This window comes from Carcharodon carcharias, chromosome 12 (assembly GCF_017639515.1).
Source record: "Carcharodon carcharias isolate sCarCar2 chromosome 12, sCarCar2.pri, whole genome shotgun sequence".
NCBI lineage: Eukaryota > Metazoa > Chordata > Chondrichthyes > Lamniformes > Lamnidae > Carcharodon > Carcharodon carcharias.
Window position 1 is genome coordinate 76732505 of NC_054478.1, and position 17266 is coordinate 76749770.

Sequence of the window (17266 nt, forward strand, 5' to 3'; positions counted from 1 at the left end):
CAATTTATGAATTTGGGGCCACAGGAATGAGAGCTATCCTGGGGGCTGTATGGGTTAGAAGAATAATTGGGATCTATAGGGGACAAAATTGAAAAGAGGAGTACATAGCCTTACTACAGTCACAGGCTGCAACAGATGAGTTTCATTAAACTTCTGACTTTGTTGCAGCCTTTCTTGTGTTCTAATACAAAGCATCTATACTACATGATCTAAGGAGATATTTGGGATCAAAATGCTAGGAATTTTAAAACTGGTAATATTTTGCATGTCTGCACTCCAGTGAGGTTAGACTAAACAAGGAGGCATTACTATAAGATGATATGATTTTTTTTTCATGAGTTCAGATCATGAAAACCTGAGCAGAAATGAGCTAGCACTGTCTCCCCAGTGACAGAACACTGATAATGCACAATTACTATTTGAAACAAATCCATATTTAATTTCAATCCTAAGCTTTGGGCGCAACTTTAAACCTGCCACCCAGAATGGTTAAAATGACAGTCTGGGGTTTCCCGCTCTGTTCCCAATATATTTGTGCTCACTTGTATCTTATCTGCCATTTTTGGGCACAGAGTTCCCACTGCTCACTGCAAGCAAAGGCTCAATAATTTTTAAATGTGGGATCAGATGATGTAACTCAGTCCCAGATACAATTTTAATGACTGATCGTGGCACTGACATCCACTGCCAAAGCTCAGAGTGAAAGTTGGTGGCAAGCATAACCTTGACAAAAAGCCCAGGGTAAGATGACATTTATAGATTTTGTAAGATTTCTTTGCAGGTCAAGAGGAACAGGAGTGGTCTCCAGGCCCCACAAGGAAACAGTGGGCCGAGTGACCTAAACTTCCCAGCCGTGTTCGCCTCACCCTCCACTTCTCCTCCATTAATGACTTTATTGAAAGGGAATATTCACTCAGATCCTCACAGCTGTCACCTGTCACCCCAAATTCTGCAACCACCTGTTGGCTTCCTTGTCATTCCCACATGCTTCAGGCCTAGTTAGATAATCCACCAGAAATCACTGCATATAGGTCAATCTGATATATAAGGCAATCCCATTTTTCCAGCCCGAAAAAGTGTTTTTGTATATACTTGACTTATAAGTCGACCCCCACCTCCATACTATCAGCCATGACATGCTATACTCACACTAGCAGTCAGCCTCAATTTATTGCCCCACAAATGGATGATTGCCTTTTAACTGGGTGCAAGGGATCAAGCAAGCAATAAAGGCTGTGTTGTGGAGATGCACAGGATTTAAGGTATGCTCACACAGAAAAGACTGCTCATGGTGAACAAAGAAGAAAAATGAATCTTCCAACAAAAGGAATGAAGAATGAAGCTAGTTCCAAGCTAAAAGTCAGAACATTTGCTAACTTGTGAAATAACTGTGCTGCAGCAAGGGAATTCAGTGTTAGTGAGAGACTGGTGTGAGAATGGAAGAAGGAATCTGCCCTGAAGATGCCTAAGACCAAATGCACCATGAGAAGAGGGACCAGCCACTGGCCTAATCTTGAGAAACATGTATCGGAATGGGTCCTCAAAAATTGTCAGCAAGTTTACAACATCACCAGAAATGTCATGCCTATTTACGCACTTAAGTGGGCCAAATCAAACCCTGAATCCTGCAAAGGTTTCAGAGTAACAGCTAGTTGGTGTATCCGCTTTATGGAACAAAAGTGTCTCGTGTTGCAGCAGAAGACCAAGATTGCCCAGAGACTACCAAGAGACTTCAATGTCAAAATTACCAGTTTCCAGCGATTCATCATCAGACTGCAGCAAGTACCCTTTATGCCCAGAAACCAAACTGTAGAGGGGAAAAGTGCAAAAACAGTTCTAGTGAAAACCACAGGACATAAGATGATAAGATTCACAGTAGTATGAGTGTGCATGGCTGACGGAGCAAAATTAAAGCCTATGGTACTTTTCAAACGTAAAACCATTCGTAAAATCAAGCTCCTTGCCAGAGTTTTTGTGCATGTCCATGACAACATTGGAAGGATGAGGATGGAGCGAAGTTATGGATCGATAATGTGCAGAATAGATGACTTGCTAGCTTACCTACCCAAACAATGCGGCTTATTAGTGTAAGACATGTTTAGGTCCCACATAACTGATGAGATCAAGAGGCGCCTGTGAAGAAATAAGCACATTACAGTTGTACCATGGGGTCTAATGTCTGTGGTTCAACCTTTGGATATGTGCTCAACAAGACATTCAAGGATCATGCTCTCGCCAAATGGAATAGGTGGATGGTTAACGGAGAAGAATCCTTCACAAAGGGCTGAATCACCCCAGGTTTGCACTAAATGCAGTAGCAGGTGGGAGAAAGGACATTTTACCTGCTGGCCACAATGGCGACTTTTCACGTCATACCGTCCCAATCCCTCCTCATTAATCATGCATTCCTGGGAAACACGCCATTTCAATGGCGGGCAGGCAGTCACCCACCACGCCATCACCTCGCCACTTCATCACGCCAGGTGCCATATTTAAAGTGCAGCTACGCGAACATCTCTCAGTGCTTCCAGACAAGGACTGCTGCAAAGAAGACATGGCCCCGAAAGGCAAGAAGACTACAGATCCCCAGTTTAATGACGTGTCCCTTGATTGCCATTTGGATGCAGTGGATGTCTGCCCTAATCTCCTCTACCTCTGTACTGGTTGCTGGAGGGGCAGCAAAATCATCAATCCAGCTTGGGAGGCAGTGGCAGTGGTGGTCAGAGCCAATGCCCTACAGAAGAGGATGGGCACCCAGCACTACAAGAGGATGAATGATCTCCTCCGTTCCACCAGGGTAAGTCACTCTTCTCATCACTCAACTCACATACTTGCAAATGCATCACACATCCACAGGGTCCTCACTTACTGCCAGTCCAAGGGACATCACCATTCACTCTCTCACACACATCTTCATTGTCCTCATCCCATCCATGGGATCACTCACCACCCACACATGCCAGGCATATTTATCATCTGGCCTGGCAGGTGTCCTGCTTACACTCTCTCCATCTGTATTCATGCAAGACAAGCTGGTACACAACAAGAGGGAGTGTCACAGGCCAGTGGAGAAATACCTGAAATCAACGTCCTAATGGACTTTGAAAATAGAGCCATCCAGCTGGCCGGTGAAGATCTGGACCGTTCCAGTGCTGACAGTGAGGTCGGCGGTGCCCTGCCAAGTAAGGATCCAACAGTGCAACATCCATCAGACAACCATGCTGTGAGTGATGTGTCCTGTTTCACAGGCCCCTGCCATGCACTAATTATCTCTCCTTGCTTTCGCAGGCACATCTGGTGGAGGATCTGCAAATGCACACTCCAGGGCCATCCACCCGGGTGACTCTGCGAGTGACTGGCCCATCTGAATCCCCTCTTCCTGTGACCCCACCAGCTCCAGCTGCACAGATTGAGGAGAGGGTCACTGCTACACAGCAGGACCCTGAAAGCAAGCCGGGGCCCTCCAGGTCTCAGCCCTCCAGAGAGCGCCCATCAAGGTCATCACAGACAGGGCATAGCAGTCAGCAGGCTGCCTCCACCTCTGCTATGGATGTCGTGGGAGAACCAAGACTTGGAGACAGAGTTAGGAAGGTTAAGGAGATGTAGTTTGCACAGCCTAGGCACAGATGTTAATCACTTGTACACAATGTTTTCTGTTGTAAATAAACTCCCAAGAATGTCTCCTTGCCTATGACTCCTTGTCCTGATGAACAGAGTTCATGTCACTCAGGTGTGAAACTTTGGTTCCTGCACAAGATAAAGGCAGGTGTCTCAGTCCAGGCCTCTTCTCTATGTTTTGTGCAGCCTTCAGACCAAAGTGATGGTCCAGCCTCACACTCACTGGACACATTACAGATGCCTGCATCTCAATGGTGCTTGTCATTGCTGCCCGAATGTCATGGGTAGGCATCATAGAGTACCATGATTCTCTTTTTGTGCTCTCTACACCTTTGAGGTGGGGCTGGCCCCCATCTCGTCAGCATCTGTGACCAGTGTTGCTGTACTCCTGAAGGGGTCAGGTGCTGAAGGCGGACAAAGGATCTGGTCCATTTAAACTTTCACGCCTGCGCCTCCATGATATGAACCTGATCATAGAGCACAAGTGAGCTGCCCTTGGCCAGATAGGGATCAGACATTCACAGAGACTATGTGATGATCTATGGAGTGTCCTCACTGCATGTCATTATCATCCTCATGGCATCTAATGACTATTAGGGCTCTGCTGTATCTCCATGACAGGAGTCTTATCACAGAGGGTATGTATGCTGCCATAAGCCAGACTGGAGTCAGACATTCACAGATGCAATGTGAAGATCCACGGTGTCTCCTCACTGCATGTCATCATCAATCTCCACAAATCTAGCAGCTATGAGGGCCTCCCAGGTGCACCTGCCTTGTCTGGCCAGTGCGATCATGTCATCACCGTCATCATCGTCTTTGAGGGCCTCCTCACCCTTATCACAGCCAATGTCCTCCTTATTGAAGGAGGTGTCCAGTTTCTCCATCTCCTCCTTAGCCAGCTCCTCTCCCCGTTACAGCATCAGGTTGTAAAGGGTGCAGCAATGATAATGCATGACACCCTCTGCAGACTATATTGCAGGGCTCCACCAGGCCAGTCCAGGCACCGGAACCTCATCTTCAGCATCCTGATGGTCTGCTCCACCAAGTTGCAAGTTGCAGCGTGAGCCTCATTATTTCTCCGCTCTACTGCAGTTTGAGACCGGGTGTCATCAGCCATGGCCTCTGCAGGTAGCCCTTGTCCCCGAGGAGCCATCCCTGCAGCTTCTGTGGACCCTGGAACACTCAGGGATCTGAGACCTGATGAGGACGTAGGAGTTGTGGACACTCCCTGGAAACTGTGTGCAGACCTGCAGGATGCATTTGTGGGGGTTGCATTCCAGCTGCACATTCAGCGAATGGAAGCCCTTGCAGTTGACATAGTTGATCACTTGTTGCCATGGAGATCTGAGCTCCACGTGAGTGCAGTCAATGGCATCCTGTACCTGGGCAAATCCAACCCCTCTTGTATTCTGGCTTTCCTGGTCCCAGGCGAAATGCACAAAGTTGTGTGCCTTCATGAAGATGGTGTTGGTGACCTCAGGGATGCATTTGTGGGTGGCAGCTTGTGATATCCCACAGAGGTCACCTGTGGAGCCCCGAAAGGAACCACTGGTGTAAAAATTGAGTGCCACGGTTACTTTCACGGCCATGGGCAGTGGATGCCTTCCATGTCCCTGTAGCACCAAATCCTGCAGTGTCTGGCAGATGTGACCAACCAGTTCCCTAGAAATGCACAGTCTTCAGCAACACTGGTTCTCGGTCATCTGCAGGAATGAAAGATGGCATCTATAGACTCTGGGTCTAGCTAGGTGCCAACCAGTTTGTTGTGGCTTTTCAGCGGCGTGTGCAAGAGCCCCAGTCGCCCCTTCTTCCTGAAGCTGCTGCTCCTCCCTCTGCCCTGTCAGGTGCCTCCATCGCTCTTTTCACCTTTGTCTTCGCTCTCTGTAAGCCAGGAGGCATACAGCTAGGTCACCAGGCTCCATGATACTGATGTACACCTCCTGCACAATGAACGAGAGAGACATGTGTGTTAGCTTGGGTGCTCTAACAACCTCTCTCGGTTAAGTCTGATGTCCTCTTAACACGTCCCGGAGAGTGCTGGCAACCACTTGGATGGCTAGAGTTTAGTGCACTGCATGGCTGCCCGAGACCTCACCCACCTCCGCCCCACTCCACCTGACCAATTGGTGGCAGCTTTGCCCATTGGACCACATGCTGTGTTCTCAGCTCAGTCACAGGCATTCTCCTAACCCATACTAGAAGGCTGCACTGTTAGCTTGAACCATGGGGAAGACTGATCCAAACCTGAATGATGACATTGCAAGAGGCTCTGAGCGCCTCCACCAGTGACTGTTCCATAATGCACATTAGTTTGCAGTCTGTGCCCAAGGTGTGAAACGTTCAGGAGCATTTGGTAGCACTTTCATGCTTCTTTGTTGCTTGAGTGGGCAGATAACCTAGAGGCCCGAATCTACGCACGTGAATGTGGCTGCGTCTGAACTGTCTCAGCTGTGGAGAAATGGCCACTTTATATATGGTTTCCCTAATGTGTGGCCACTTCCCTCCCCCAGCACCCCGCATGTACTTGTGCACTATCATCAACCGCAGTGCAGCCCTTACCCTCCCCAACCTGCTTCAACGGCAGTGCAGTGCGGTGCGGTTCGCCATTGATGGGCAGAGCGGATGATTGCAAACTGGTTTCATGACATTGTGAACACAATTTTTGGCCTTCTCACCATATTGTCTTCTCACGTTGCTATACATGCCTGATGCCAGTGGACACAGAAAATTCCGCCCAAAGTGTGAAAATAATCGCACTGCCCCATCTGATGTTTTGTGGGGTTTCATCATCAAATCATGGGCTGCTATTCATGCACAAAATGTCATCAGAGTGTTCAAAAAATGGGGAATATCCAATTCAGTGGATGAAGAGGAAGATGATTTACTGTGAAACCAAGCACACCACATCTGATCCAGAATGGGATCCTTATGATGATGCCATAGCCAAAGTGACTCAGAATGAATTCAATGAGCTCTTTGTGACAGATATCGAGGACAATGAAGTTGACAGGTTTTAAAGTGCTTTCATTGTGCTTAAAGCTATCTTTGTACAATTAATTTATTCAATAAACCATCCTACATTAATTCAATTTGAATTACCAGTGTTGTTCTCTTCAAAGGTTGACTTATGGGCTGACATTTACAGTAAATGGGGCGTTGGAGTTCATATCTCTCAGGCCTCATATATTTGGTGGAGGTGTGTGGGGGGAGTTTGAGGGGAACTGGACTGTTTTCCTCACCCCTCAGTCTCTGCACATCATACTTAAAATTGGATATTTTAATTCTGTACTACTTATAGGGATAAGCATTAATAATAATGATCAACTGTTAGTCATTTTTATTATTTAGTCATGTGAATTGCATTTATGTATAATATACTGGCAGGTAGATTATTGAATTACTGGCTGGAAACCCCCTCAACACCAGAAGCAGGCAGTAGGACGCGGTGGGGGTTGGGGTGTAAGATCAGGTGGCATTGCTTGGGATGCTGGAATTTTTATCAGGGTGGGTAGGTCATCGCTCCCACAAAAGTTCTGGCCACTGTTTTTGTTGATTGTAGTCAAGCATTAATGTTCAATAAATATCCGAAGACCAATGGTCCAGCGTAGCACTCCTCATCCCAAAGTTTTAAACACACTTTAAATCAACTAAAGGAACTTCCACATCTATTAATGACATAGTGAATAATTCTGCATTGTATATTGAAACATAAACCCTCTATGGTTGAAGTAGGTTCTTCAGTCTTTGACCGCATCTACTTAACATAAAGTGGAATCCTAATTAAAACCACAGAAAAAGATGAATGTAGAACACATAAAGCTCTGGTTAGGCCACATCTAGAGTAGTTTGTCCAATTCTGGTCACCACATTTTAGAAAGGATGTGAGGGTCCTGGAGAGGGTGCAGAGGAGATTTACCAGGATGGTTCCAGAGATGGGGGATTTTAGTTTACCAGGTTAAGCTGGAGAAGCTGGAGCTGTTCTCCTTGGAGCAAAGGAGATTGGGGGCAGATTTGATAGAGGTGTATAGGATTATGACAGCTTTGGATAAGATAGACAATGAAAAACTGTTGTCATTGGTTGATGTTACCATGGGACACCAATCTAAGGTTATGGGCAAGAAATGCAGGGAGATATGAGGAAGAACTTTTTCTTGCAATGAGTGGTAATGACCTGAAACACTCTGCCCATAAGGGTGGTGGAAGCAGAGACAATCAATGATTTGGAAAGGAAATTGGATGGGCATTGCAGACTATGGCGATAAAGCGAGAGCATGGGACTGACTGGAATGCTCTACAAAGGGCCAGCATAGACTTGATGGGCCGAATTGCCGCCTTGTACATTGTAAATGACTCTATAAGACAGTTGTATAAATGTAATGATTCGAAGAGAACCTTAAATCATACCAATTATCTGGATTTTGAGTTGATAATACTGGTGAAGCTAATAGTGTTCATTGTTATATGTAATAAATCAGGCTCGGAAGAGCCGAGTGAGGGTGGGGACCTGTTGGCCTTTGGATCAAATGGTGACCCAGCGGCCAGTTTAAAAACGGCCCAGGCAGCCCCAGAAAATCTGCCAGGGAAGGACTTCTATCCGCTGTTGTAACGATGGACTCGAGTGTGGCTGCAGACGCCAGACGGGAGGGCAGGTCGGGTGAGCACTCGGCCCTCCACTTTTCTGACGGGTGCCTCGCTGTCCTCGTGGAGGAGGTGGCTGCCAGGAAGGACACCCTTGTCCCAGAGATGGGAGGAGGAGGTCACCGCACTACACCAAGAGTTCTGGATGATGGCAGCAGCTCCTCCGCCCCTCTGCTAGTGACTGTGGTATATGATGAGACTGCAGCGACTGGGGAGATGCCAGGAGTGTCACTGGCTGCTCCCTCCTAGGCGGAGCCAGCACAGGCTCCACTGGCCAGAGGATGACCGCCAAGGTCATCAAGGTCATCAAGGGGAGGCGGTGGCATGGTGGTACTGTCACTGGACTGGTATTCCAGATACCCAGGATAATGCTCTGGGGACCTGGGTTTGAATCCCATCACGGCACATGGTGGAACTTGAATTCAATAAAAATCTGGAATTGAAAGTCTAATGATGATCACAAAACCATTGCCGATTGTCGTAAAAACCCATCTGGTTCACTAATGTCCTTTAGGGAAGGAAATCTGCAATCCTTACTTGGTCTGGCCTACTTGTGACTCCATAGCAATGTGGTTGACTCTTAAAATGCTCTCTGAACAAGGGCAAATGGGGATGGACAATAAATACTGGTCTAGTTAGTGAAGCCCACATCACATGAATTAATTAAAAAAAGTCAACAAGAAAGCAGAGTCAGCAGGCTGTCTCTAATGCTGGTGCCAACATCTAGACATAGCACTCGCAATGTAAGTTAAAGACACCATGAGCACAAGAGAAAGAGGTCACAGGTGATTTTATGTTCATTTCTGTTTACTTTATCTATACTGGTCTGGGATTGAAGACCAGAAACATTTATGTAAATAACTTTGAAGTGTCACAAGGAGATAAATTTTGTTCTTATTGTCATGGTCTATGTATACTTCATCTTTTTATTTCATTGGTGCAGGGAATGCCAGTATGTAATGTTGAACAGAAGTGACTCTGAACTTTATTGCACAAGCACTAAGTGTGCTTCGTGTTCAATGAAAGGGTCCTTTCAGACATCCAGGATGGAGGAGACAGCCCTGGCATGCGTTTGAAGCTGATCTTTGATAGCCTAGCTGAAGGAGCACTGGATCAAGGCGTCCCTTGCCTCCCTGGAGGTTACCAAGATCTAGTTCCACACCCTTAGTATTCTCTGCACCCTCTTCATCTTTGGAATCATTATTGGGCCCATCATCTGTGGCCTGTGCAGCTACGTCAAGATCCCTTCCTCCAGTGGGGTCCCCCTTGCCAGTGCCAGATTGTGGAGAGTGCATCATGCAACCACTATCAGTGACACCCACTCTGGAGGGTATTGTACTGCACCCATGAACGGTCCGGCATCAGAAACGCATCTTGAGAAGATCTATGGTCCTATCACCGCCCTTGTGGAAGTATGACTCACATTGTAACGCTTCTCTGCCTCTGTTCTTGGGTGGCAAAGAGGTGTCATGAGCCACTTCTTCAATGGATAGCCCTTGTCAACCAGCAGCCATCCATTCAGTCAAGCTGAAGCACTGATGAGCCTTGGCACCTGGGAGTGTCTCAGAATATACACATCAACGGAACTGCCAGGGTATCTTGCACAAACTTGCAGAATCTGCATCTTGTGGTCACGCACTATCTGCACGTTCATGGAGTGGAATCCCTTCCTATTTACGAAGGCAGCCGGCTGACCCGCAGGCGCCTTGATGGCCACAAGTGTGCAGTCGATGGCACCCTGGATGCGGAGGAAGCCAGCAATCACTGCAAAGCCTCTGGCTCGCTCAGCCTGGCTGGCCTCATCCATATGGTAAAGAATAAAGGTTGGTACCTGGCTGAACAGAGCTTCTGCCACCAGCTTGATGTAACTATGGACAGCTGATTGGGAGACTCTTAAAAGATCCCCCACCGAGCCCTGGAAAGTGCCGGAGGCATAGAAGTTGAGGGCCACTGTGACCTTCAGAGCCAGTGGCATGAGGTGTCCACCCACACAGTCTGGCAAATGGAGGTCATGGTCTCCCTTGAGAAGCAGAGCCTCCTTCGGCATTACATCTTGAGGTAGCTGCATCGCCGCCTGTAAACTCTGGCAGCAGGATAGTGGCGTCTTCTGCAGCCCCTTTCACCTTGGACCTCCTGCTGACCCTTGTGCCTGTGCCTCTCCTCCCACAGGTCCCTCCCCTGGAAGCTGCGTTGGGACACCTGGTCTCCTCTCCCTTCTGCCCCTCTCTTCCTCCTCAGAGGAGGTGCCTCCAGCAGAGACCACAGTCCCCAGGGTAAAGGAAGGCTGTCTGATACCTGGAAAGATCCACACGGTCTGAATCTTCTGGGGCCTGGCAGACAGCAATGAGTCCTGAAATGAAGCCTGGAAATGCTAAGAATTAAGCCCCAAACAAAGATGAAGCTGCCAAGTACCAATAAGCAACCAGCTGCAAACTATCTCCAAAACTGCTCACTACTCACACTGACAATGCTGCTGACCCCTTTTATCCTGCCCTTGGATGATGTCTGTGAAAATGAGGGGTGGCTGCCTGCCCTTTTTGCCCGTGCGATGAGCAGAAAATTGCATGGGCAAGGTAAAAATCACAGTCAATTGGACTGTTAAGGGCCATAAGTGGCCTGTTAATTTATGGTGGGTGCAGCTCCGGCACCCGTGTGCACCAGGTGAGCGAAATATCACGCAAGTGCACGATAACGTTGGAATGCTCACCCAACATCATTGCGTGCTATTTTACTCCCAATCAGGATGGGCGCCGCCCGCCCATGGGACGAAAGGTTCTGCCCCTGGTGTTTGTACAGGTGCATTACAATACAGAAATCCAGACTTTGCTGTCAGAGATACCCTGTTCCTCCTCACTATAGCAGACCTCACCAATAGACTCAGTATTGAAAAACGTGCAATGGTGAGAACTTGTGATAGTTTCCTGATAAAAGAGCCATAAAAAGTTAAAACTAGTGCATCCTGGAGTACATGATTTTTTTTAATGGTGCAATAATTGATAATTACTGTCAAACAATCTCTCTGGCTCTGAAAATTTAATTTAACAACTCTGGGGTCACATTCCTTCAGGAGTTAGTTAGTGGTGGAGATTTTAAATTTTTAAATTTGCTTTTCTGCTTATCTTTTTGATCTCTCTCCCTCTCTTAATTTCATCTGTTTTTCTAATCTTTAATCCACTTTGTATGATTTAAATTCAATTTATGCTTCCTGCTTTAGATTACCTGGTTTAGAATCTGACTGTCTCAGTGAGGAGTCTTCAATTTGATTGGTTGAAGAGCCTCGCCATTCTTTGTCCTGCTCACAGATGCCCCACTGGTAAAACTGCCAGATTGGAGCAATTCTGCACAATAAAGCTTGCAGCAACTCTGACAGTGCTGTTCCTTTACTGTTGACAGCAAAGTCTGGACCAATCTTATTCTGTAACTGTCTCTTCAAATCATTGTACACAAGAGATTTCCAAAGTCCATTGCATATGTGGATTATTGCATATTAAAACAAGATAGGAATAGAATCTGAGAGAATCATAAAAAGATTTACAGCCTAAGTATTTCGTCAGTTACATGTCTTGTTTACACCACAAGGAAGACCTGAAGTTTTATCTGTTTCTCTCTCCACAGACACGGCCTGGCCTGCTACTTGTTCCCGGAATTTTCTGTTTTTATTTGAGTGTATTGACTAGGCTGGTAAAATATCTTTCAACAAAAGGCCCCAGTAGGAAACTTGTGCATTCTCTTCTTAAATCTTTCCCTGAAATGAAATGTGTACTTTTACAGGAAAGCGTGATGGGTATAACAGATAAATTGGTAGCAGCAATGAACAGGAGTACTTCCTAAAAACAGTTATTAAGTCATAATAGAGTAAATGTGATCCTGTAGTAACAGGAACTGGAAGTTCAATTTGGAAGCTACAGAAGCTTACAATCTGAGAGTAAGTTTTCCAATATGAGTTTAGGAGAGAGAAGATTGTGCAACAGTGAGCTTAGCACTCGCTATGGTATCATTAAGTATAGATAGCAAGCTCCAGTTTGAAGTGGTAGTAATAAAATGTGTCTTGCTGCAGTATGGGCAAACCTGTAAAAGCTGAAAAGCGATGCTGTGTGAGGGTTCCTCCAGCTTCAATCAGAGTGTAAGAAGGTGCAAGGAAACTATTAATGGCCATCACACAATGACCAACTACTCAACAAACTGCCACGTTAGTGAACCTTAATGTAGCAGACTTCCAAAGCTCTTCCCCATGTTCTCCCTGTCCTCATTGCATTCACTCTGTCAGCTTGTCAGCAGGTCTGGACAGCTTCGCCTCGTTTTGGGATGGTGAGCAGAGGAGAATGTGCTCTTAAAAGCTACCGCCTCAAATCAGCCACATGAAAACAAATCACCTGAATTACTCCTCTACAAAAGAAGTATGCTTGAAGGCCTATCAGAAATCCATGCTGTCACACTTCAATGAGTAAGTTTTCCAATATGAGTTTAGGAGAGAGAACATTGTGCAGCAGTGAGCTTAGCACTCGCTATGGTATCATTAAGTATAGATAGCAAGCTCCAGTTTGAAGTGGTAGTAATAAAATGTGCCTTGCTGCAGTATGGGCAAACCTGTAAAAGCTGAAAAGCGATGCTGTGTGAGGGTTCCTCCAGCTTCAATCAGAGTGTAAGAAGGTGCGAGGAAACTATTAATGGCCATCACACTATCAAAATAGTATTGTTATCCCTTCCACATTACTCCCCTCTATTTCCACGCTAATCTCACTCAAATTACCATTACTATAAATTATTCCTAAATCCAACATCACACTGAGAAAGCCATTCTATGTGTTGGTACTAAAGATTGATGTTTCTTTGCCTGCATAGAAATCTTTAGTGGGTTGAGTCAGTATCATTTACTGTTACTTTTACACAACTTTGCTCTAACTGCCACTTTGCATTCTAAGCCTGGACTTCTCAGTGGGAACACTTTTATTTTGATGTTATAAAGAGGAAGATGAGGATCATATAGCAGAGATTCAGTTCAAGGCTCTAAGCCACAGACATCACCAAAGGCATCTACGCCCTGCACATATAAACTCACCCGCCAGGGTCAAAGGTCTTACTTAATAAAATCATGAAAGGAAGCCACATTATGCCTGCCTATGTCTGTTTCCATTCCCACACATCCCTTCTCAAAAAGTCCCTCACTTTCCAAGACTTCTACAAAGTATCTTTATAACACAGAGGTCTATGTTTCCTCTGTCATCATCTAACCCCACAAAGTTGAAAAGAACCACAGAAATAAACTCATAACTCTATGGGGTAGATCTTGACTTTGTGTGATAGTATAAAATGGGTGATAGCGAGTCAGCAGCCTGTATTATGTCTCTCCCCATTTGAAACAATGGGAGTAAAATTTGGAAGAGATGAAAAGTAGTAGCTGCTGACTCACTATCACCTGTTTCACACTAATCATCCTTATGTGATCAAACCACATATACTTTCAACAAAATTCATCAGAAATGCCACGTTCTCTCCATCTACAACTACTGCTTACCACATTTTTTCACTGGCAATATGATCCAAATGCACTGAAACATTTAGCTGGGTGCTTTGTTAATTTGGGTGTAAAAATACTGTCATAATCATGAACAAGTTGAATAGTGATCTTAAAAGGAAGCAGTAATAATATTGGTTGCAATCTATAATATTTATAGTACAACGTTGTTTCAATTTTAAGCACATATAAACCTTTGCAAATTGCCATATTTTTGTGAAGATAAAATGCTGATAGATAGAACCCTTGACACGGTAGGCAATGCTGCTGAACTTAAGAGACTGAGGGCAGGATTTTCCTGTCTGCTTCAGGACCCCACCATCAGCTCATATGGCGTCCGAAGCCCTTACTGCATGGGAAATAATCATGTACCTTGATTTTCTTTGAAACCAAAGGATGGGCATACCATCCAATTGTGAGGCCCTACAACTTGAAAGCAGCAGTAGGAGCCAAGGCAGGTAAGTGAGAGAGAGGGCACTTCAAAATGGAGGTGCCCACTCTCTTACTTTTTCAAATGTAAAATAATTGTAAAATAAAAAATGGCCTTTGCTGCTAGGCCAACATTGTGGAGAGGGAGCCCCTCCCCAGGGAGGCCTGTGGCTTCAGTTAAAACAAGCTGGCAGGGAAGGCCTCACAGGCTGCCTGGAGTACTGTGCCACCCCAGTCTAACACTGGATGACTGGCTCCAGGTAGCTAAACTGATCCCCACCTCCTACAGAGACCTAGAGGCTGAATGGAAAATCCCGGTTGGCTTCTGACAATAAGGCTTAAGTAGCTGTTATCCAATTCAATCATCTACCTACTGTTTGTGGTTAGCCCTGCATCCAAGAAAATGGACCACGGATGGGGTTCAGCCAGGGAATTTGCACATGGCAGGAGGCATGAAATTCTGCACCTGCCCGGTTCCATTATAGCTTCGGTGGTGGCTAAAAATCCTCCCCAGAGTGACTGAGATTGAGGACTTCTTTCCTTTTATGCAAATTAGATGTTATAATAGTCATTGCAGTTGTGTGTGTATGTTATATATATAAAACCTGAAGGCACAATATCAAGGGCAGCAGCATCATGACTACAATAGGAATCTAGCTGATAGACTCACGAAAACTCTTCAAAAAGTAATTAGGACCAATTTAGCATTACATGGGGTAGAAATTGTTAGGATCACCTTGTTCACAAATTCACCAATGGGAGAGAGCTCAGCTCTCTTCTTTAGAATGGTGGTTTGGGAATCCTGAAAACCTGGGAAATGCATCCACTTACAGAAATTTGCTGACAGGGTGGTATATAGAATGCAACTGTTGATAAGCAGTTTTCAAAGGCTTAGATTTTATTTAAAAGGGCTGTTATTGTTTAGCAAAGAAGGAATCGTGGCTGGAAAAAAGGAACACCGCTTTCGTATTTTAGTTAGAGCACTGGGGCTATTGGTGGACAAATTACAGCAAAGGAGAGCTGCAGGACCTCTACAGAATCTTTTGTGTTTATGAGTGTCCACAGCCACCTATACAATCCCATTGTACATGTGCGACCTTACAACTTTCCTAAACAAAAACAAAAATTGCTGGAAAACCTCAGCAGGTCTGACAGCACCGGTGGGGAGAAAGACAGGGTTAATGTTTTGAGTTCGTATGACTTCTTCAGAGCTAAAGGGAAGTAGAAATGTGGTGAAATATAGTTTTATCCCCAGCTTTTAGCTTTTTCGATCTTTTCTCCCACCATTGTCCACTCCCCCCACCCCACCCCCACCAGGGCCATCTGTCACTTTCCAGAGTGCTTACCCTGGCCCTGCCATTATCACATTCTGCTTTCCACTCTTAATGTCAACATTAGCGCCTCCTTTAGCCAGTACCACCACTATTAACACCCTTTTGACCTTTTGTTTATGAGATCTTTTGCAATTTTTCCTTTGCCTCCACCTATCGCTGGCCTTCTATCCAGCTTCACCTGTTCCAACACCCAATAGTATATATTTCACCACATTTCTACTTCCCTTTAGCTCTGAAGAAGAGTCATAAGGACTCGAAATGTTAACACTGTCTTTCTCTCCACAGATGCTGTCAGACCTGCTGAGTTTTTCCAGCATTTTTTGTTTTTGTTTTAGATTTCCAGCATTCATGGTATTTTGCCTTTATCTTACAACTTTCCTACTTTGGTAGCTACATCTGTCACTACGATTTTATTCTCTCCTGCTAACACCTAAGAAGAAGATGTTCCATAACGCTCTACAAAAGAGAGTGAAGTCACAGATGGTGTTTCAGCCAGCACCAGACCTCTGAAAAGGAAGCTCTCATACTGCAGGAAAAGCTGTAAATAAGGCAAGGCAGAAATGGAGATAAGAAGGGAGGTGCTTAGCTATAGGTTCACAATGACATTCTGTTACTCCACCATTTCTTGATGGGGAGCACAGTGAACCTCTCTGTAAATAACTATGTGCTAACTGCTTCTTCTGAAAGGGCTAGATAAGTGTGTTCCTTCACCAATCACTATAATTTTGCTGTGCATCTTCACTTCTGGATGCATTTTCACAAATAAAGGAAAAGAGAAAGGAGATCAACCAAGCTCCTCTATTTCCAGGTCATGTAAATACTATCATTTACCATCTCATCACCGAGCGCCAGACAAGTAGCCAGAGTAAGCATGAGAACATTGTACAGGGTGATATGCAATGCACACCTGGCAAGAGGAATGGGGGAGAGGTAAGTGTGGAGTAAGAGCAATCTTAATGTTGCTGAACAGAGGACAGGGGATGTCAACCCTCAACTGAAGAACTAGTGGACCTTGATTTTACTTTTAAAAGGATGCCTGCAGAGCATCACATGTCTGTGCATCCACTGGAAATAGCTTCTCCTTCTGTGCAGCCAACTGAAGGAACTTAATATGTGTAACACCATAAGTTGGCTTAACTCTAAAGCAGGCCAACCTGAGTGTAGCAGCTTCCAACAGTACAGCAGGGAACATCCTCAATTTAGACCCCACTGAGCAAGTAGAATAACTTGTCTTTCAATTCATATTACTGATATCAGAAAAAATGTTTCTAACAAGACTAACTTCTCTTGCTTGGACAGAATTGACAACCAGTTGGAGAGAACCATGGGTCTTATATAATCAGTTTTGCTTTCCCACTAATTACTGTCCTTGGATAGCCAGTTCCCAGTACCAACAACCTGACAGATAGGTGCTCATCTGATCCCCCTATCTCATACAGTAACAGGTCAAGCACACTCTCTGGCCAATCCCCATATCTGGTAAGATGGGCTGCCTACAAAAAAGCACTGGAGATGCAACATGCAGCTAATCCTTCCCAGAACATATACATTAGGAGAGGAAGAACACCACAATCCCAAGAGCTCACATACTCATGTTGAACTTAGGAGGAGCAGCAGACGAGACAAAAGTAGAAGAGCAGAAAAATCACACCGTGATACCAAGACGACCGCAGTGATCAGAAGTTTATGATAATTGACAGAAAGAAATAGATTATTCTGAATTGCTGAA

The 17266-nt window shown here is 45.3% G+C and overlaps 1 protein-coding gene across 1 annotated transcript in view; it reads right to left on the reverse strand.

Moving 5' to 3' along the window:
- LOC121285191 (glutamate decarboxylase 1) overlaps positions 1-17266 on the reverse strand; it is a 67883-nt gene that overhangs the window by 7566 nt on the left and 43051 nt on the right. The gene's annotated exons all lie outside the window — the stretch shown is intronic.